The following is a 21,798-nucleotide window of genomic DNA, read 5'->3' as shown; positions in this document are numbered from 1 at the left end:
TATGTATTGGTAGCAGTGGAGTTACACCAGGTTTAACCCCACCAGTTAAAAAAAAAAAAAAAATCACTGGTACCTTCTTCCTCAGTAAATAAACACATTTCTCCTTGGGCTGCTACAGGACCACAAACAAATCAAGCTCAAGTGAGATGCTCAAAAACATTTATGTCAGGGTCTTCAGCGGCCTCTAAACCGTTATTTATATGAGAGGTTCCATGAGCTTAGCTTCAAAGGGGTTTGAAACCACTCTTTGTTACTATAAGCGTGAAGACACAATAATCACTTCCCTAAATGTGGTGAGCCAGGTTTAAACCAGACTGGTGCAGCTGTCAGATTTTGTTTCTGTAATGGCCACTGCCACTGGGGGGGAAAGTGGCTTCTCTGTGTGAGTCTGACAAAGCAGCATCAGCAGCTTTCCGTGGTGGGTATGAACCCTGGGCACCCTCAAGGTACCACAGGCACAGCAGGTTCCACGCTGGAGGGATGTGAGCTGGTGGCCAGCACTGGCCCCAGTCAGAGGGTGCCAGCCCCCAGTTCTGCACCAAATGGGACCACCAGTGCCTTACCCCAGTCCTTCCCCACCGCTGCTGCCAGCAGGCCCACGGGAGCCAGAGGGGCATCCTGACTCCAGCCAGAAAGGAATGGGACTCGGGTCCAGATCCCATGAAAACTCTGATGGAAATAAGGTTGGTCTGGAGATTCCCATGCTCCGGTGCCCACACACTCAGGCAGGGGCAGCAGCTCCATCTGCCAGCGATTTCAGCGCCATTCAGCATTTCGGGATGCAATTTATTATTATCATTTGGGGTCATGTGAGGAGCAGAAACTGTTACCCAGCAACATGGACAGTGCAGTGGTAACTTTCTAAGACTCCTGGCTTCTGCTCTGTGGGAAGCTGTCACACAAGCAGATATGACAGCCAAAACCCTTTTATTGCCTTTTTTTTTTGTTGTTGATGTTTTTAAAAACCTCCCTACGATGCCAAGAGGACAGAGAAAACTGTCAGAGGGAAGAATTCCTACTTCAGAACTGAAGCCAAATGATTCCATTGTCTCTTCCACATGGAAGGATATTTCTCAACCAGTTGTGTGATCCCTCCCTTCCCCAGCCAGCTCCTTTTCTCCTTCTCTCATCAAGCAACCTTCAGTCAACATACTGTAAATCCCCAAAGAGTGTCTTTATAATTCACACACTCTAAGAAAGTTCAACAGGATGTCAGTGTCTGATAGTATGCAAATACCACTCTCCGGAAAGGTGCAAGGAAGTGACTTTTCTGTAGCCTGCAGGGAAGGCATTTGAATGTCATTTGTCACCATCATTCACCCTGTGCTGGTGGCTGGCTGGGGGTCACTTCCCCTTGGGCTGGGAAGGTGGGAGCCTTGCCCCCACTGCCTGTCTGTGCTCCAGTATGAAAAAGCACCCCTGGCATGGAGTGACTCAAAGCAGGGAAATGACCAAAGCTGGGCAATGCTCTGGCAAGCAAAGGAAAAACAATGAGAAGAAAAAAGAGGATGCAGGGTGGTCAGGGTGGTGGGATGGAGAGCACAGCTGTGGGTGGGGACAGCCCCCTGCATCTTGCATAAGCTGAGCTGGGTTTTCTGGCTTTGTGGCACCAGAGCTTTAAGCAGTGCAAGGCCTCAGGGATCTTTGCAATGCTGGAAGAACCAGGACAGCTTAAAATATTGAGGATGTCTAAGCCAAGGCTGCCCACCCTAGGAGAGGGGCCACACAGCAAAGGCTGGGAGCTCAGGCAGTGTCCCCTGGACAGGGGCTCGATGACAAGAATTCTGCTCTCATCTGGCACCACTAAGGTCCTGCTGAGCTTCAGCCCAGCTTTTATGGGGTGAGCAGGCTCTGAAGACATTAAAGGCTCTTTTTTACAGAAAACATCTCTGTGCCTTTCTGGCTGATATTTAATGTGAAAGCTAGTTTGTGAGCCACAGCTGCAAAATGCATCCACTCAGCCTCTCGGGAGGTGTTAACTGAAACCCAGTCATTATTAAATTGTGAATATTTCAACATGGCCCATTTCAGCATAAGCCTCCTGCCTGGCTCAGGGGTAGCAGCTAGGCTTCAAATGTTTATTTCTTACTCTGTGAGGTTCCACCCTGAACTGAACCTCCCAGATCAAAAGCTGGAACCCACATCAAGAGTCTTCCTGCCTTAGGTGGGAAACTCAAGCCTTGAGTACATGAGCACAACTCCACCAGTATTAGAAATACACTGATCTGTCTGCCCCTTGGTCCAAATTCAGTGGCCTTTAAGAGACCAAACTGCCCACTTGCTTTCTAATTAAAACAGTTTCTCCATAACAATGTAATGTCCAGGGAAATGACTCTGCATAATTCCCCATCCTGCCATAGGAAACACTCTGGGGGTGTACCCATACAATCCAAGGCTATTGTTAATTCAGGATGGGTTTTACAGCAGCAAATGAATGTCCCTTTACATTTCATGCACTCCTGAAGTGTAATCCCCAAGTCCTCAAAAGATTAGTTGCTAATCTGGCTCTTGGGAGCAGGACCAGGCTCACAGCAGGTTTTAGGGGAAAAAATAAAATTTAAGAGGAAAAAAAATCCTGCAGAGAAAGGATTGTGATAGTTCAAATTCCTGTCCTTGAAAAGCATGGAAGCAATGTAAAAGGTTATCAATCAGGTCCCATTAGGTTTCATCTGAAGCCTGGATCTGAGAAATTACAGAAATGTTTCTCCTTCTAGAAAGGTTCCATCATTTCCAACATGAGAAAAGCCCCACCCAACAAAACCCACAAAACCCCCCCAAAAAACCCAAAAGCAAAAAAGCAGAAGTGGAGAAATTGGGCTGAAAAGCAGGAAAACCAGCTCTCAGGCTGCACTGTTCCTCTGCAGGCCACATGGACGTGAACTTCCAAGTTTCTCGGAGAGAGGGCTAAATGGTTTTCCCCCAGCAAATCAGCCCAATTGTACCCCAATTTTCTAGCAGATGATTTGGTGGTCCTCTGAATAGTAACTATGCCAAAATCAATTAGATTACATCAAGAACTAAGGGTTTAGTTTCATCTTAGGTAAAGTATAGCAAAGACTCTCTACTTTTTGACTATCACTCTGCTGCCTCTGAATCACAGTGCAATGGCTTGACTGCCCACATGGCTGGTCTACAAAATTCAGGAATCCAATTAAACAGACATAAATACAACCCATTTGCCTTTAGGAATTAGATTATTCTTAATTACAGCAATCAGTGTCTTCTCACTGCTCTACGTTTCTGCAACAAATTTATTCCCATGCCAGTGTCTTTTCAAGGAAGTCATGTCAAGGGTTTTGGAAAGGGAACACCCAGCTCATTCTGGGCTGGCAGGGAGACCTGTGCCAGACAGAGGTCTGCTGCAATGGCTCTTTCTAGGAGATCCTGCCTAAAATGCCTCATATCACTCCCTTCTAAATCACTAAACATCAGCACAGATGTTACTCAAGAATCCGAGGTGCAATATTCACCTCTGCATCTCTGTGATGGGTTTTGTTGGGTACTCTGGCACCCATGGGGCCAGTGATGACAACTACATGTCTACAGCAGGAAAATTAAGAAAATAAGCTTGGATAATTCAATTTCTCTGTTCATCTGAGAACTGAACTCTGAGTTAAGCAAGCTGAAGGACCAGTGTTAAGCAACATGCTAAAATGGCACTGAAGGGGAATTAGGCATGGAAGAAGACATACAAATTTAGGGGGAGTGCAAAGGAAAATTAAAGGGAAGAGTCAAATCCTCCCCCTGCCCACAAGGCTTCTGCTCTCTGGAACATGATCTTATACACTGAGGGCAGCAGGAGATGCCAGAAGAGCTACTGGGATGTAAATGGGGTGAACTAATGATGACCTTCCCAGGCATTGGGACAGCACAGTGACAGCAGCCTCTTTGCTCCCTTGTGGAGAGCAGAGACATCTGAGCATCCTCAGGAAACCACAGGAGCAAGACAGGAACTGCAGAGCTGACTGCTGCTGGCTCTTACTGAATTTCTCTACTCTCCTTGAAGACTGACATCCCTCCAGCTCTCTTGTCACAGACCAGCTCTCCGATTGCTTTGTGGCTGAACGCATTCACTTTAGAGGATGTTAAAAGTAGGAAAAAAAAGCCTTCTGAAGTCATCTTTATCTGATGAATACTTCAGATAACAAAGGATTCTGCTACTGCCAGTAGCATATTTCCAGGAACTTTGCATCTAATGGGGTTGATTTGCTTAAAACATCCTTAACATCTGCTCTGGAGTTCTTTTGGTAAGAAGCTTCTGCAAGAAAGAAACATGGGGAGGGTGTTTTGGGGAGGGTGCTTCCACCTGAGGAGATTAAACCATGAACTGTGAGGAACCTGGAGCTTAAATTGGAAAGGTGTTGACAAAAATCTCTGCCAAAACGCCAAACTGCACCACCAGTTTTGCCCAGAGCACAGAGCCATGTTCAGGTTTCTAAAGGATGTATGTGCTGCTAAGCACAGGCAGGAAGCCTAATATTTACTTTTTATTTATCCTGCATACATATAGTGCACCCGTGCTAAGGCTGCAGGGGAGCAACTTAGGCATTGCCAGGATGAAGGGTACCACGGCAGCTGAACTCTGCTCCCCGGTACACATGCTGGTGCTGCAGCAGCAAAAAGATGTAGTTACAGAAAAAAAGACCTTCTGAGCCCTGCCCCAGAGGGAGAGATGCAGGCAGGTCCAGTCCAGGGTTTAGCTGTGTCCTTCCAGCACAAGCACTAACCCTCCCCACCTGCACAAGGGTGAGGATCTTCAGGCAGGCAGCAACTCTTCCCTAAAAACCAGTTTGATGCTGGAGGTCCACAGAAGAAAGGGTTGAAGGCACCCCTAAGCCAAAGAGCTACCCAGACCCATATTTACAGACATCCCTTCTGAACAGAGCTACCAAGACACCAGCATGGTGCAGGAGGGGGAAGTGTTTTTCCAGCTGCTCTCCGAACAGGCTGCAAATGCGATTCCCTTCTATCGAGATCAGCTTTTCCATTCAGCTGCTGCTGAATCACAGGGGTTGGTATCTCATCTGCTGAACAGCCCAAATGCAAACATCCTGAGTGTTTTTGTTCAGATAAGGCTGACCACAGCCAGGATTCCTAATGGCAGGGGTGAAGCACGTATTGCACACATTAAGGAGACCAGCCCCAGATACTGCCAGGTACTTTCCTGCTCGCTTGTGTGAATGTGAACATTACCAAGGCTAATGAGAGAACCTGCTCAGCTGCTAATTCAAGAAGTTAAGCATTTGAGCTGTTTAAAATAAATGCTTGAAGAAGGCTGGCTTAGCATGATTTCAACATTAATCCACTCCAAAGATGCCTTCAGAGTATTTTCTCTGCTGCCGGGTAAAAAAGTTTGAAGAGCCTATTTTATAACACAGTAATCCTAAAACGTTAATGGGTTTAACCTTTCAGTACTCATTCCAGCTGTTTTGAGAGGACCTAAAATTGTCCTCCTAAATACTAACTTTCCAGTTCCAACCCAGTCTTTGTATTAATGTGAAGAGATTTTAGTATGGCCCAACCAGCTGGGGATCATAGGAACGGTCCCATGCTTGGTCAAAATACTTACTATAAAAGCAGTATATCTAATGATTATCATTTTGACCTTTTACAGTTTTTCCTTATCACTTTAGATACTGTTTTGTTCTTTGCAAAGAAATCAGTTGTTCAATCATATCCTCAGGTTTGCATAGTCCAAAGAGCTGCAGTGCCTTATGCCAGCTGAACATGTGGCTGTCATTAATCTTCAAGAGGAAAATCACTATATTTGTTTGATAAGTTAATATACAATGAATATAAGGATATAATTTTATAAGTGATTCATCTCTTCACATATGGCTTGCTTTCTTACAAGTGTTACCAGAACATGGGTTTGGGAATTACAGGCTTGTAAATCAATTTAGCTTTGTGTTAGTCCTTTCCCTTCCTTTCTAGATAAATAGAGGCCTTATTTAAGGCTTGGTAATGTTTGCAGAGGTTCAGTCCATTTCCAGTAATGGAAACAACAAAACCCAAAATTTATCCCCAGGCTTATAAAAGAAGCTTCAGGACTGGGTAAATATAAAATAACTCATGAATATTGGACAGCTTGTTCTGAAATGGGAAACTACAGCCCATCAGTGCATAAACAAGTGAGCACAGCCAGGCAGGCTTGGAAAGCAGCCTTCCAAGGGAGAAATGGAGCAGCTCAGCCAGTTTTCAGATGAGAGCTACTCAGGGAGCCTGCTGCCACATCAGCATGACACAAACCAGAAAGGAAGCAAGTTATGAAATGTATCAGGGAATAAAAACATTTGTTCCCCAGTTCACCTTCATGGCAGGCTCACATTTGCACTGTTTGTCCTATAAGCCAAGTAGAAGACATATGCAGAAATACTTTCTAAATTGAAGAGCCCACTGCTGACATGACAGGTAAATATTGTATTCTTACAGTTTCTTGCTCTGTGTGAACTTTTTTGCTCTGGCTCAGATCGGATTTGCTTCACTGCATTGTGCACACAGTTGAAAGTTAAGCCAACCAATTCTAAAGGATTTATCTTTTTTTTTCCTCTTTTCTAAATAGCAGAAGTAATTAATCTGCTTCACAGAATGAATCAGCCTTTTCTGAGCTAGAAACACACAGAGGAGATTGTGGCTGTTTCTGGGGCAGGAGGGAGGCTTACTCACACGGCTGATGCAGCCACCCAGGGTGTACAGCTGTGGGCTGCAAGGGGGGCAAAACCCCAGAGCTGCACCCCAGAACCCCCCAGTGCCACCCTGTGTCCCCAAGGGACCTGCTGGGACAGAGGGAATGGGCTCAGCACTGCAGCGCTGATGGAAGAGATGAGCCAGTGCACAAGGAATGGTCCAGGGAGGGCTGTGTGGTTTTGCCTCTCCTCCTGCAGCCCCTGGGTGGCACATCCAGCCCGTGAGGGCTGCACCCACTCTTGGGAGTAAATTCTTTGGCAGCAGGGGCAATCCTTGTATTTAGGTGAAGTACCTTGATCTGGGCCAGACGGTGGGATGAGCTGATTTGCAGTTTGACTCCTCAGAGGGCTGTGGGAAGAAAAGCACTGCTCACAAAAAGCTGCTGCCACGTACTATGGGAACGTCTGTTTCCACCTGGGGCCTCTGTCAGAAAATAAATCTAATGCTTAGCTCACTGCTTCCAGCCCATGCTCAGCAATGACTTAACAGCAAAGCAGGACAAGCAAAGAGCAGACAGCTCCCAGAAAGGGGAAGCCAGCAGAACAGAAGCAGCATGGAGATAGCTGCCTCATTAAAAATAACGCAACTTAACCCACGGAGCGAGTGTAACAGTTATGCCTTTGCTGCACTGACAAAAGCAGAGCTGCTCAGCAAAATTATAAATAAATAAATAAAGATGATGCCAACCTCATTCATTGATCTGGAGAGAGGAAAGGGGCTCTGCTGCCGCTGCTTCCCTCCCTTCAGCCCCTCTGCCAGCCAGGGTGTGCTGGGGAGAGGCTGTGTCTCCCACAAGGGAACGGCTTGCCTTGCAGTTCCCGGGACAGGAGCGGGGCTGGAATGTCCCTCCCTCTGGGGAACACAGGGAAGGAGTGGGACAGGTGGCCATGGCTCCCTGCGCAGAGCAAATGGGAGCAAAGCTCATTGGACCTCTGCAATGCCAAAATCACCAACATGTTCCATTTTAAAGTACAACTAAATGTAGAGGTTTTATGGTTGCAGGATGCCTCCTTTCCCACACTTTCCTGGAGTGATCTCCAAATTCCTCTGATGTCCTTGCTTGTTAAAATGTGACTCAGCTTTCCCATCTGGAAAAGTGGAGGCTCACATAGTTCCAAGGTGGCCAGCTGCCACCAGTGATGTCCTATGTTAGCATTAGCCATCAGCTTCGGAGCAGCAGAGGCAACAAAGGCTTTGCAAGTTGGGTTTGGGGCGAAATCAGTGCCAGAGAGCCTGCAGTTACTCTGTGAGCAGCAATGCAAACCATCAGCTGAAACCTCCCTTGTGTACCTTGTGGGGAAATCCTCTCAGCACCAAGGAGTGACTGAGGACACCTGCTCACAGACTCTAATGGAATAGCAGTGCAAAGAGCAAATCCTTCCTCTGGCCTCTAACATTCCACAAAATGAACACTGCTCACACCTCAGCTGAATAATGATCCTGGTAAAAATTACAAGTGGGAAGTAATTTCCAAGTAGCACCACCTGGTGATAATTACTACAACCATGCCAAGTTCAACATCAGGCCTTACCAACTACAGCATTTGGCAGCTCTTCATTTGTCTGCTCTTGTGATACGGGACAAAGTGCTGGAGCCATGTCCCTTCTGAAGTGAGCTGTTTCTTTTGTGGTCATTAAACATTTTGGAATCAGCTGAGTGACTCCAATGCTGGAATGAGGACTTCATCCACCGTCTCAGTCCTTTCTGGCTTTGTCTGGTGTCCTTTATCAGCTCAGATGGTTTTTCAGAGACCTTGAAATACACCATGAAATGCTACAGAGCTTTTTGCAAACACTACTGCTTGCTTAAGACTCTCATTGATCTGTGGCTCCAGCATTCCCAGCACTTTGAAATGTCAGCTCAGGTATTAAAATAGTAGAAACAGCTGAATCCATGAACAATACGTGTTCATTACATCAAACAGAAACCCCACCATGCTGTTAGATACCCTCCTGATGCTTTCTGCAGATGTGAAAGGCTGGCTGACAAAGCAGCAACAAATGTTCATCTGCCACATTACACAATCACTAACTTTTAATTTTGGGCACTCCTGTAGATGCCAGGCAATGACTCAGGGCCTCATGCTTGAACCCCACACCCTATTTTCTTCCGTATTCAGTCTCATAAAATCAGCTCATCTACCACTGACATTGTCTGGTAGCAATAAAGCTTGGCTGCTGCTCATTATTATTTTTTTCCTAGGAAAAAGGAGCCAGAGGATATTTGCCCTTGGCAAGGAATCTGAGAGGCACTGAAAAGTTTTTTCTTTAAGCATTCCCAATTTGTGCTTCACTCCAGTCCTTAAAGCATGCCTGCAGAACTGGAACCACTGGAATAGTGTGACAGCCCCACACTAGACCTGCGAGCATGAAGCTGCCCTTTGCTAGATCAAAACTCAAAATTTGATGTGACTTGTTTCTTTCCCTGAATTTGTTCTTAGCATTTTGGTTGGCAGTACAAGACCAGAGAAATCTCAGTAAAATTAAAATACAGATTGTTTGCCCACTCTGCCGCAGCACTTGGTGCTCTCAGTGCTTTTTCTGGCCATTGGGAAATGAAGGCAGCCTCTGCAAGACCAAGCTCATGAACACTGTATGATAAACTGCTCACAGGCAATGCTGAGAAACACTGGAATAAACTTGAGCTTGGTGGATAATGCCGAAGGGATGATAATATATTAGGTCAGAAGCAGGTAGTCATGCACTGAACACGAGGGGTATCATGCCGCAGGGCCGTGTCTACCTTCTGCAAAATATTTCGGTATTTTTCACCTAGTTATATAAAAAGCAATGTACAATGTTCATGGGTGGAGCTGGGATAACTCCTTACGTTTATCTGCACCTACCAATTGCAGTATTTTGGACTGGCCAGAGCTGGATTTGTTCAATGTCACTGTGTGACCCCATGACCTGACTTTGTTGGTTCGGTGGTATTTTCTCTGAATCATTATTAATAGACCTTACTGCAAATTTTAAGAGCAAGAATATTCAAGTGGGAGCTTAATCTGAGCTCAGATATGAGTACCGAGCTTGTCTGAAGTTCCTTCAGCTGTTTCAGCTCGATGAATGTTGTTCACTGCCCAACCTGCAGCATTGTGCTGCTCCCCACTGCTGAATTACACCCATCTTCTACTCACAGCTGGCTGCAGTACAATGGTGGGATAAAACATCCTCATCAACAGAATAATCACTGCAGAAAATCCTGATATAACTGATGCCATGGAAGTAAATGGGTGGAAAGAAGGACAAAATGCAACTTAGCTTGCTTTGGTAAGAAAAATTTTCTGCTCAGCTACTCTGGGAAAACTACCCAGCATACCTGGCACACAAGACAGGGATAAAGTTCAGCTTACAACACATTTGAAGCCATTTGCTATGCAGGCCAGTGAAATTAGAAGTTTGCAAACAAAAGATAAAAATTTGTAATAAGCAGGGTACAGACCTAGAAGGATCAGACAGAAAATGAAATGGAAGGGGTCAGTCTGAGTCTAGCAGGGGTCACTACTGCAAGTGAGAGAGACTCCATCCTACTTAACTTCTCCCTTTACGACAGAGCAAGTGGGAGAAAGCTGAGGGAATACTGAACCAGCACAGAACATGGGGCTATGCAATAAAAATGGGATTAACAGAGTGACTGGAATACGATGAGATCTGGCAGCAGAAAACAAAAGTCAGGTGGACACCTGGAGAGGAAAATCCCAGCTTCCCACCCCCCATCACAGGACAAGAGGAACCTGAGGAGGAGGTTAATTGCAGCACCTACCTGGTGAAGGATTTATTTCTAGGTGAGGTGTCAAAACATGAGAGCCACAGGACAGACCTCTGAGCCCTGCAGCTCTGCTCATCCACAGGGAATCTGAAGATTAAGAAGCCCAGCTCACAACTGCCAGGGATCAGCAGAAGCTGGAGCCTGCTTCATGAAAGCAGACAGCGAGTTGGAGCTTGCTTGGCATTGCACAGTAAAGAGAAAAGCATGCAACTCCTATTTCTACCGTGATAAAAGAACCAGACAGAGAGAAGGAAGCAGTCACAGTGCAAATACAAAGTAAGACAAAGCCATATTTTGGAGAAAGGATTATAATATCAGTTCAATTAAGGTGTGAAATTTCCCTTTCCCAGAAGGCTGGCAACAAATGAATTACAGTCGTGTGCAATAAGGCATAATATCATTCTGTGTTTAGATTTGCTGACCTGCCAGGTCTCTTCCTGTCCTACATTTAGATTATCTTTTATACAATGGGTCTTGTACACTGCTTGCATTTTTTCAGCAATATTTTTGGATGACAGCCTAGAATGGGATTACTAACTTATAACAGGACAAAAAAAAAAATCTCATAACCTCAGATTCCTGTGATCCCCTCCCCCCTGCCCTCTGTTTTTGGCAGCCTCTGTTTAGTGGAAAAATAAGCTTAAGTGGATGGAAGAGAAATGAGATTAGTGACCAGACAGCCCAAATTCTGAGCAAGTTCAGTAGGACGACGGCAACCTTACTGTAACTCTGCTGACTGCAACTTTCCTTTTCAACTAACTCAAGCCAGAAGTTTCCTTGCAGTCTACCAGGGAGCCTGAGGTGTTGTGCATTGTGTTTATCCAGAGAAATTCCTCAGTCTTAAGAATTCAAAAAAAAGAATATACAGTTCACAGCGCTGATCTGGTGCAGGGAGGGACAACCACGAGCACCGTTTTGAGGTATTTCTTCTAAAATCAGTATGTCTGAGCACTCCTTCCCCGCCCACGAGCTCTGGAATTCAGCTCCGTATGCTGATGTTGCAAGAAGCCATTTAATCATTGCAGAGTTATTGAGCAAAGGGGAGGATGAGGCTGGAGAGAACTATGTGGGAAAACCGGGCAGGACTTGGGAGACCTTGTCTGAAAACCACTGGATAAGAGAATCCGTCAAAATAACAGCCTGAAAGTGGCCCAGCGCAGACGCAGGCATGCCATCCATCCACTCCATGCTGGGAGATGCTCTGCCAGCCCCAGGCGCAGCAGGACCACATCCCGCCTGCACATCACACCTGCAACCCGCACCACGTTGCACCTACACGTGCAATCCGGACCCCGTCGCACCCGTACACCGTGCGGCTGCACCTGCATCCGAACGACACCCGGCAGCGGCGATCCAAACCAGCCGAGCCCTCGCACGGTGCGTCTGGGCTGCAGTCCGGACCAGCTCCCACCTGTGTGCTCCACTCTCGCACCTGCAATCCGCACTCCATCCCGCCTGTACCTACACCGCGCTGTTGCATCCGCAGCCCGGACCGGCTCCCGCCTCTCCCGTGTCAAAGCGGCAGCGGGGCCCGTCCCAGCGATGCCGCCACATCTGCAGCCCAAACTCGGTCCCACCTACACCTCCCTGCTGCTGTCGCGCCTCCATCCCCCTGCGCTCAGCCATCCCTCCTCAGCTTCGAGCCGCCCGCCGAGCTCCGGCTCGCCGAGCTCCTTCCTCCGCGGACACCGGCTCGTCCCAGCGCCGCAGCGGGGCACAGCCGGGCGCGGGGATGCCCAGCCGGGCTGCAGCCCCGGGAGGGGGTTTAGCACAACTTCTCCCGACCGAGAGGACCCCGCTCCCGCGATCGCCCACGGCGGAGCTCGGCCTTACCGCGGCGGCTTTCCTGCGGCGGGGACGGCAGCGACCCTGCTGCGGCCGGCGCCCCTCACGGCCGGCGCCCCTCACGACCGGCGCCCCTCCGCCGGCGCCCGCAGCCGCCGGGCTCTGCCCGCCCGCGGGAGCCGCGCCCGGTTCCGGGGCGGGGCGCGGGCGGAGCGGGGGGTCCGGACCGGCCCCGCCGGGGAAGTTTGTCTCCTCCCGGGCGGGGGTTCCGCCGCGCCGCCCCGGGGCTGTGTTCTGCTGGGTGTATCCCCAGCCCCGCTGCTGTGTCCTGGTCTCGCCCTGGCAGATCACCCCCGGGGGAAGAGCTCTCCGCGGAGCCGCTGCCGCGTCCCCCTCGCTGCAGAGGGGTCCTGCCCGCCCCGAGGGCTCCCCAGTGTGCCCCTTCCTCCCGTGTCCCGAGGGATCCCGGAGGCGAGCGCTGCCCCGGCCCGGCCGCAGCCGCCTGACAGCCGGAGCTGCCCCGGGGTGAGCGGGTGCAGCCCCCGCCCGGCCCGGGAGCCCTCAGTCCAGCCCTGGCGTTTGGATCCGCGGCCCGGCGCTGGGGGATGAGGGGGGAATCACGAAAGCTGGGAACAGGCTGCACAGGCGGTCAGAGACCCAAGGGATCCCGCACCCTCCTTTAGGGACCCTGCACCCTGGTCTCTGCGATGTAAGCGCTTCACTTTTGACACGGAATCATCGCATATATCGGGTTGGAAAATACCTTTAAGATCATCGAGTGCAAGCGTTATCCCATCATTCCCAAGCCCACCACTAAACCACATCCCCAAGTGCCACATCGACGTGTCTTTTAAATACCTCCGGGGATGGTGACTCAACCGGTTCCCGGGATAGCCTGTTACAATGTTTGAATCTTGTACTTTGCACTGGGGTAGTAAAGCTAATATTTGAGCATTTTGCACAGATTTTAGTGTATCACCATGTAAACATGCAGTCAGATATAGCCTAAAACTAAAGTCAGTACAAGTTTAACATCTCATGATACTTCATATGGGCACAGTGAGCCACCCAACCCAGCAGAAGAGAAGGATCCCTTTTCCATTACTAAAACACATCAGCTCCAGAGATGGCCAACGAAACAATGGAGTTAAGCTAAATATTGACAGCCAAATGGAGAGAATTTGGTGGAAAATGACCCCCTTTGTGGGTCAGAAGTGCTGTCTCCTATAGGCATTACAGGCATGAGTCAGTTCTGATTTCAGGCAGAGCCACTCAGCTTTGCCATCCAGAGAAAACCTCACAGGGAAAATCATGAGGGGAGGAAATAACTGATAAAGTGTTTGCAAAGGGCTGCTGCAAGCCACTGAGAGCCGAGCTGAGACCACTGAGTATGATTACAGTTAACTGGAGGATAGTTACAGGGTGAGAACACAGGGCTGAGTACTTCTGAGACTTCAAATTGGAAAATGAGACCTGAGCTTTCACTGTTTGTTCATAAAACACTCCTCTGTTTTTAGTGGAAGAGAAGACAAATGGAAAAAGACTGCCTCTCTCAAAGATGGCAGTTAACCAAAGTGGCTCATAATTTCTTCTTTAGCCCAAAACAAATGTTTCTAATTGGTATTTTATGCAATACTCAGGTGGTACATACTTAGCTTTACAAATCTACACAGTGGGAAAAATGGATGTGTCCCCTGCAGTCTTTCTTTAAAGGGTATAAAACTGTTTTTTAAAGAACTGTTTGTTTTTTAGGAAATAGTAATTGTCTTTGGCTGCTGCTGCTCTTCTTGCTTTAGCCCTTTTTCCATTCTCTGCAAGTTTTTGCTGCTTTGGTATATGACAAAGAACAAAATCTTTCCTGCTTGAGAGCATTTTTCTTTTTCTTTGTGTTTGTCTGCTGCCTTTGTAGTCTGGAGTAGCCCTGCCAGGGTTTGCCATATGGAAGTCAGACAGGTAGGACATCTTGATGTGGCCCATGGGGCTTCCCCTCCTGCTGCCTCATTCATGCACTCATATTAGGCATTTTCAACATTGAGTTTGTGGCCTCTGTCCCTCGTGGTGACTGTGAGTGTTGGGGCAGTTGGGCTGTAGATCCCTTAATCCACTTACCTGTTATGTCCATAGGAGCCCGGGGCAGCAGGGAGTGTGACCATGGGGCAGCTGGGTCACACACAGGAGACCTGCAGCTCACAGTGACCTTGTACTCGGGGCAGATGAGAGACAGGGAGAGGAGCAAGGGAGTTCTTCCTCTTCCGTGTTTCACAGCTTCATTCATTCTTACTCTAATGCTTGGTACTTGTCTGTCCTGCTTGCATGTAGAAGGACAGCACACACTGCTGTAAAAATTGCTTATGGAGGATGAATTATAACTGCTGGGCCATAAGGGCTCTCATCATGTAGGAATGAGGGGTAAAGCTCAGAAAAGACAAGACAAAGAGAAAAAAAATGAAGCTCTGTGTAAATGCCCCTCATTTTCACCCAAATCCCTTTTGACCAAAGCAGATATGACTGCGGGGGTGAGCAGTGAACACACAAGTGCTCCTTTGTTGGGATAAAGCCACGCTGTGCATCCATGTCCCGAGCTGGGTGCACACGTGCTGTGGCTGAGGGGGTGCAGTAGCTGGTTTGCTTCCCCAGACCTATATCTGCAGTGTGCTTTGCACTTTGGAACGTTGCACCCACAAAAATCAGGCTGAACTCTCCCTGGGCTCTCCATCTGCCTGCCTGGAGGGGCTGTGATCACTGAATTCATTGTTGATGGTCTGAATTGCCATTTCTATTTGGTGTAATCACTGCCAATTATGTCAGAAATGTGTACATAGAACTGTACCACATGGACCAAAATTCTTCTTTGGTTATACCATAAACCACTATTTGCTCTTCTAACCTCCATTTTTTTTCTTTGATTTGGGTGAAAGAGCTGATAGCAAATTCATTTTTATTCAACAGCATCCCCTTGTTTGGCTGCTCGGTCTCACTGTGAAAGGGCTGGAAAGAAATACAACAGCAGCTGGAAGATGGGGCTTTGAAGCTCAGGGGAATTATTGCCCTGGCTGGATTGAGGTCGTAAAAAGCAACTTTTTCAGTGGAGCAAACTACTTCCAAATCATTCTTAGCTTGTATTACTTTGTGTCCTCACTACCTACACTAATATTAAATATAATAGTATACAAGAGAATAGAAAAATTTCAGTTGGAAGGGACCTACAACAACCATCTAATCTAAATGCCAAAAATATTAATCAAAGTTTTTTTTCTTCTGATCTCTTTTTTTTTTTTTCATTGCTGTCCACAGACCTCTGTCAGGTTCCTGATATTTTACCTGCAGTTGTGCCTGTCCTTCAGGAGGGCTGAAACATTTATTTGGTGTTTTGACATGAAGGCAGGGCTACAGGAGAGCTCAGGAATGTAGAGACGTGAGTGTTTGTGCAGACATTCCTTTTCCTTCTAAACAGCAGAGTTTTAGACAGAGATCTGCCATGCTGAGAATGTCATTTCTGCACAGCTGCAGGAATTGTTGTCCCAAGGTCTGATGACGAGAGTTGGTTTTGTGTTTGTCCCTGTTCAGATTAAAATGGGACTCATTTCCAGTGGTGGTGAAGGTTAAGAGCATGTACTGCACAGAAGGATTCCTGATCTTTTGTTTCTTCACTTAAGCCCTTTGCAATGCTTACAGAGAAGGTCAGAGCACAGAAGAAAAGCGCTTTTTGGTTTTGAGTCGCAAAGCAGTTGTCAAAGAGTTGAATTTTCCTGAGGGAGAGGCCCCAAGAGAGTTGAGAACCTTAAAGAAAAGATATTATCTATAATACCAAGCGCAAAATAATCTTTGTGTTTTAGTGTTCCCTGAACCACAGGAGATTGAGATTTAAGAACGCTGAGAAGCAATGTGGTATTTGTAAGTCAGTCATGGTGCATACACACACGAGGATTTAGACACACATTTGCAGTTGAAATGGGAGGAAGATAAGCCTCCCCTCTCATTTAAGAAGCCTAGAGACACTGAATAGGTGAAATGCCTCAGATTGTGTAATTTAGATAAAGACTCACAGATGTCCTACTATATAATGCACCTAAGCACAGTCAATTTTTCTAAGATGTTTTCAGTCACTCTGCCTCATGTTTTTTTTTTGTTAGAGGCTACACTTGGAGAGCAAGAGTCGTTTGTTTCATCAGGGCTCATCTGCTACTCTTACCTTCTCCCCACTTGACAGTGTTTTTTTCTTCGTGTGCCATCATGTCTATTTCCCCAGCAACAGCAACTGCATCTCAAACATGACTTCATAGAGATTAAAGGCTTTCAGAAGGAGCGTCCACAGCAGAGACTGAAGTCTTCTTCTCTTCATTGCAATTTAGGATTAATGGCTGTATTTCCCATGTAATGGATTTTTAAAGCACTGTGATTTTGGCACTGATTATTCAGGCACACCGAAAGCACAGACTAATGGGATGTAATTTTGTACTGATTCAGTGCTCTGGTTTTCTTATAAATCTCTTCCTCCTTGTTCTTCCTGGTATTCTTCCAGGTACACAGCAAAGACGCACTTGCTGTCACTTGCTATGGATGAGGGAATTGATTACAAACTTGGGAGATAGTATTTATCCAGGTATCCCATTCACTGGTGGGATACATATCTGTCAGCCAGACTGGGTGGACAGGAGATGTGTGGTTCCTTGCTCCTATCTCTTATCCAGGTGATGTAAAAATTTCTAAGTCTTCCAGAGATTGGAAATGTTTCCAATTCTGTCAGGAAAGCTTTTATGCCCAAGTTGCTGGAGTTCAGATTCCCATTGCTAGTAACTCACCTAGGAGCATCCTTTGAAATCCTGTGTGTATTTCTTGATAATTCCCAGAATGGTGAATTTTAAGTGGGACAGATGCTGAGAATGGGGATGCTAGTGGGGTTTTACAGCATGAGATTAAAAGACTTTTGGCTCATAAAACACAACAAAATGAGGGTTGAGAGGGCATGTGATCATCTCTGAATATCTCAGGAAAGGTGTCAGTGCCATGCAGGAGCAAAATACCCCCTGGTTATTCAAATGTGTGAACTGTGCTAGCACAAGAACAAATGGGTATTAATGAGAAATAAACCCATTTACACTGGGGAAGAGAAAAAGGGTTTTAATGGTCAGAAAAGTGTTATCGCTGTCAGGAGATGAAAGGCCAAAATTCTAGGCTGAGTTAAAAGGGAGCTTCATTTCTTTATGAAAAGTGATTGAAGAGAGATTTGTCTACAACAGCACATGCCAACTTCAGTGACCACAAAGGGGTTTGATCCTAAATTCTCCTTTCCTTTTACTTAAGCATCTGTTTATAGCTTGAAGGAATGAAGAAGTGGTACATAGTTTGCCTGTGGTACCTAGTTTGCCTTCCCATTTTGGGTAGTTATCAAGTGCAGCTGCTCTCTCAAAATGGGGGTGCTTTGAGATAGGTCACCCCTCCCTTGGCTCCCTCCTTGTTCCTCAAATACTCATGTCAGGCTCAGCCTACATCTCTTGCTTTGGTTGTGGTTCACTGTTGGCTTCCCTTCTCCTTTTGCATCCTGGATGCCTGCAGTGTTTTGTACACTTTGAGGCAGCAGCTTCTCTGTAGGTTTGACTGTCTCTTGTATGGTAACTCCATCAGCTTTTGGATAACCAATCCACTGCCACAGGAAGAAGGACCAACCAGCTTAAGATGTGTGTAACTGGTTATAACAAAATTACTTCATTAATGGCACAGCTCCTGCCTCTTTACCCTTCCCAGAATATTGGACATGGAGATATGGCAAAAAAAATATAATGCTGCATTTCTGGGAAAGGATTTTTGCAAGCTCTTGTGCCCTGTGATTTGATCCAGCAGAACAGAATCCAGCTATTTTGTGCCTTGTCCAGTAAAGATTTAGAACTTCAGAAAAAAACCTCATCCAACTACTAGAAGACAAGTTCAATGGAAATAACAAGAGATGATTCCTCACACTAGGTGACATAAGTTGTGAAACTCCCTGCTGCCGGGTGTTATCAACAGTAAAAATCAGTGGAGACCAATTTGTGGAAGAAAAATAGACTGAGGACTATGGAGATAATATTTTTGGCTCTGGAAGTTCCTAAGGTGCAAAATGTTGGAGACGGAGGTGATGTTATGGGTGGATATGACTATATGCTATAATTAATTATAGCATAATTATTTGTTATTAGCTTGGTATTTTTAATTGTTAGACAGGACTAGCAACTATGAAGCATCTTGTTTGGCCACTGACAGACAATAAATGTGGGTCTAGTTGGATGGAAGCTTTGGTGTGGCCCAGTAGAGCTTGTCTTATATTTTGGGCTTTCTTCCAGCCTGCTTCTCATAAGAAGAGGTAGCCTTCCACCACCTGCAGAGCCCGGGTCACTGCCCACTCTTTGATTCAACGCCTGTGAAAGTTTTAGCTAAGGGACTTAGAAATAGACTGATTAAAATATGATAGCTGCAAAAAGCTGTCAGATCTTCCCCAGAAGGTCTTTGTTCTAGTTTTGAGCAAGGCATGGGGTTTCATTTCCAGAGACAGCTTAGTGCCAGCAGTGACTCAGCCTGAGATGGTGGATGGATGGAATTACCATGGCAGGACAAGGCATGGTTCCTTCATCTCTAAGATCCCTATTTTCACTGCCTTTGCTTCTAGAGAAGCAGCATGTTCTGCATGTTAAGTATCAACATGGCTCCAAGTTTCATGCTCAGTTTTGATAAATAAAATCTGTGTTCCAAGCAAAGGCACTCAGACAAAGCCCCTTTGTGAGAGCAAGACTTAGGCCTAGTGTATGTCTTTGGGAGAAATGCAGAATTCATTTTGGGGAGGGAAACTGATATGAACAGCAGGCCATTTTCTTCCACAAAGGCTCTCTTTCAAGGCTGGTACATGCAGCAGAACAAAGGCTGACCTCATAATCTCTACTCAACAATAGCTTGGGATATTTGATTTGATTGTACATGCATACATCATGCCTGGCTGTAAAAAATAGAGTCATGGTTTGATGCACTGTGAGGCTAAAGTCAGCCTGTTCTTACCACTCTGGTGTCAAGGAAATGCTGATTTTGTATCTCTGCCTTCTCTTGGCTAAGAGATGTCCATCTTGCCACCAAGGCCAAAAGGTCTCAGTTTAAAGCCGAGTAACAAAGACACAAAAGGTTTTGCCACCATTTCATTGGTGCCAAATTGGTTCATCACTTCTTTCTCTAATCCCTGTAACTTCTGGTTTTTTAAGGACCTTTTCTTGGCTGAATTCATGGCCAGCAAACAAGTAGGCCAAGGAGAACTTGGGTCTTCCAGGTAACTTGAGGCCCATGCTATGGTAAATTATATTATATTTAGACTAACTCTCCACTTCTGTTCCTCATATGTAAAAAGGAGGAAGATACAACTCCCAAAGCCTATCCTTGGATGCCTGAGGTACTCCTGCAATAGAAGAATGTCTCCTGCTCCAGCACATAAAGCAGTGGTAGTATGCAGATTAGGGGTAGTTTTTTATAAATTGTCCCCAAAGTTTGTTGGGAATGAAACATATTTGCTCAGCACATTTTGTGGTTATGCTCATAATGCAAGGAAAATTTGGGTTGTTGCTCTGGAAACATAGCAAACCACTGGCCTAAGACACAGTGTGTTTGCAATATAAACATTTGGGCCCTTGTTTATATAATTGTCTGTAACTGGAAAACAAAGCAACGATAGTGAGAGTCTTGCCTAATCATCAGTTGTTTTACTGGATGAAGCAATTTTTACTTGGACATTTCTACCCCATTTGGTTCATTGATTAGCATTAGGCAAAAGTTTGTGCAGCAACAGTTGTCAGAGCCTGGCATGAATGGTCTCCTATGGCATAACATCACATGTAAAAACACACAACAATAATTTTCTAATAACGTCAGAGTCTTTGCGTGTGTTTTAATATTTAGGCCAGGAACACAGAGATCTGTTTCAGCAGAAGAGCTGATGAAATGTATGACTCAGTGCATGGAATTGCCTCTAAATACAAAAGCACTTGATTATCATCAGCAATTACCCTGGCAATTTGTGACATTCCCATAAATTGACCTTTTTTTTTAGAATTTATCATTTCCATTCCTCAAATATTTTAAGACACATAGTGATGAAAGGGCAGATTTTCTGGAGATCTTCATGTCAGAAGAGTACAGGAAAACTATGTGAGGAAATTTCAGACTGTCCTTGGAATATTGGTAAAAAAGAAAAACAGAGGATTAAACTAGTAGTCAAAGGGATAAATATGAAGCCATTTCCATGGATTAATGCTGGTTGAGGCATATGTAGCAAAAAAAAAAATCACAGCTGAGGAGGAATGGACTTACATCTGGTTCAGCCTGGAGGAGACTGAGGGGAGACCTCCAGAAGAATTTGGACAATGCTCTCAGGTATATGTTGTGATTTTTGGGGTGTCTGTGCAGGGCCAGGAGTTGAACTTGATGATCCTTGTGGGTCCCTTCCAGCTCAGGATATTCTGGGTTTCTAGCAGACTGCTAGAGATTTATCTTGCGTTGCTTTTCTTACATATTCACAAGTGATCTACAAGAGCAGTGAATAAAGAAGTGACAGCAGTTCCGGATGATACAGAGTTGACTGAGGATAATAAAAATGAAAACTGACAGTAAAGACTTACAGAAGGATCTCACAAAGGTTATTAGATGAATGGGAGAATAGCAGATGCAATTCATTTACTCAAGGAAAACAAGACAATCCTAACCATGCACAGCGGTCTAAAATTAGCTATTGGGAACTTCAGCTCCTCATGTATAACGCCATGAAAATGTGAATTCAATGCTCAGCAATTAGAAAATGGCAAACCAGATGTTAGGTATTGTTCAAACAGGAAAGTGCCCAAAAAACCAGAAATATAACAAGCTGCTCTAGAAATATTTTGCTCTCACAGCTGGGAGGCTGCACACCCATAGCTGTTCTTAACTTCCTTGCTGAAAAAAGCCCCAAAATGAAGTAGAAAAAATGTGAAGAAAGCAACAGGAATAGTAATAGGAGCAGGACTTCTTCTCATAAGACTTTACTGAGTAGGATAGGGGTGATTGAAAGGGTCTGTGGTTAAAGCTGTGATGTCATAAGTGCAATAGAGAATACGCAATAGTGAACAAAAATAGTGAACACCTTTTTCCTTGTCACATGAGAGCTCAGGGTCCTAAGATTAACTCTGTTTTCTTCAGTTTTTAAACAAAACCCCTGTTCTTTACAAGGTCAGGCTTTAAACTGTTGAGTGGATGGATGGAATCAAGAATAAAGTTCTTCAAAAAGTGGTTAGAGAAATTCAAGGGAGAGAAGTCCATTGAGGCTATTAATCACAAAGGTCTAGTGTGGGTCAGCAAGTCCAAAAGATGCACATGGATTAGAAAAGAATTTGGATTGAATGCCATGTCCTTATTGCCCAAGTGCTCACTGCTGTCAAAGACCACTGCTGTGGTCCCATACATGGGACACAGAGCGTGTGTGGTCCTGAAGCAAGGGTTCTTGCCTTTCCCCCCAGAGCTGTAAAGAGCTCAGCACATTTGGTGACAAATTTCTCTTAAAAACTGGCCTTCAGA

The 21,798-nt window shown here is 45.8% G+C and overlaps 1 protein-coding gene across 5 annotated transcripts in view; it reads right to left on the bottom strand.

Moving 5' to 3' along the window:
* The window catches only part of INF2 (inverted formin 2), a 42,699-nt gene extending 30,303 nt beyond the window's left edge, over positions 1-12,396 (bottom strand). For 4 of the 5 annotated variants that reach the window (XM_038138565.1, XM_038138567.1, XM_038138569.1 and 1 more), the window contains exon 1: positions 12,289-12,396. The gene's annotated coding sequence lies outside the window, so the exon portion shown is untranslated. Of the gene's footprint in view, positions 1-6,979; positions 11,562-12,288 lie in introns of those variants that run through there. The other variant, XM_038138566.1, reaches the window with a different exon arrangement.
* Positions 12,397-21,798: the final 9,402 nt, after the last annotated feature.

The sequence above is a fragment of the Motacilla alba genome, chromosome 5, assembly GCF_015832195.1.
Source record: "Motacilla alba alba isolate MOTALB_02 chromosome 5, Motacilla_alba_V1.0_pri, whole genome shotgun sequence".
Taxonomy (NCBI): Eukaryota; Metazoa; Chordata; class Aves; order Passeriformes; family Motacillidae; genus Motacilla; species Motacilla alba.
Note: the sequence above shows the minus strand (reverse complement) of the source record. Positions and strands in the feature narration are given on the sequence as shown.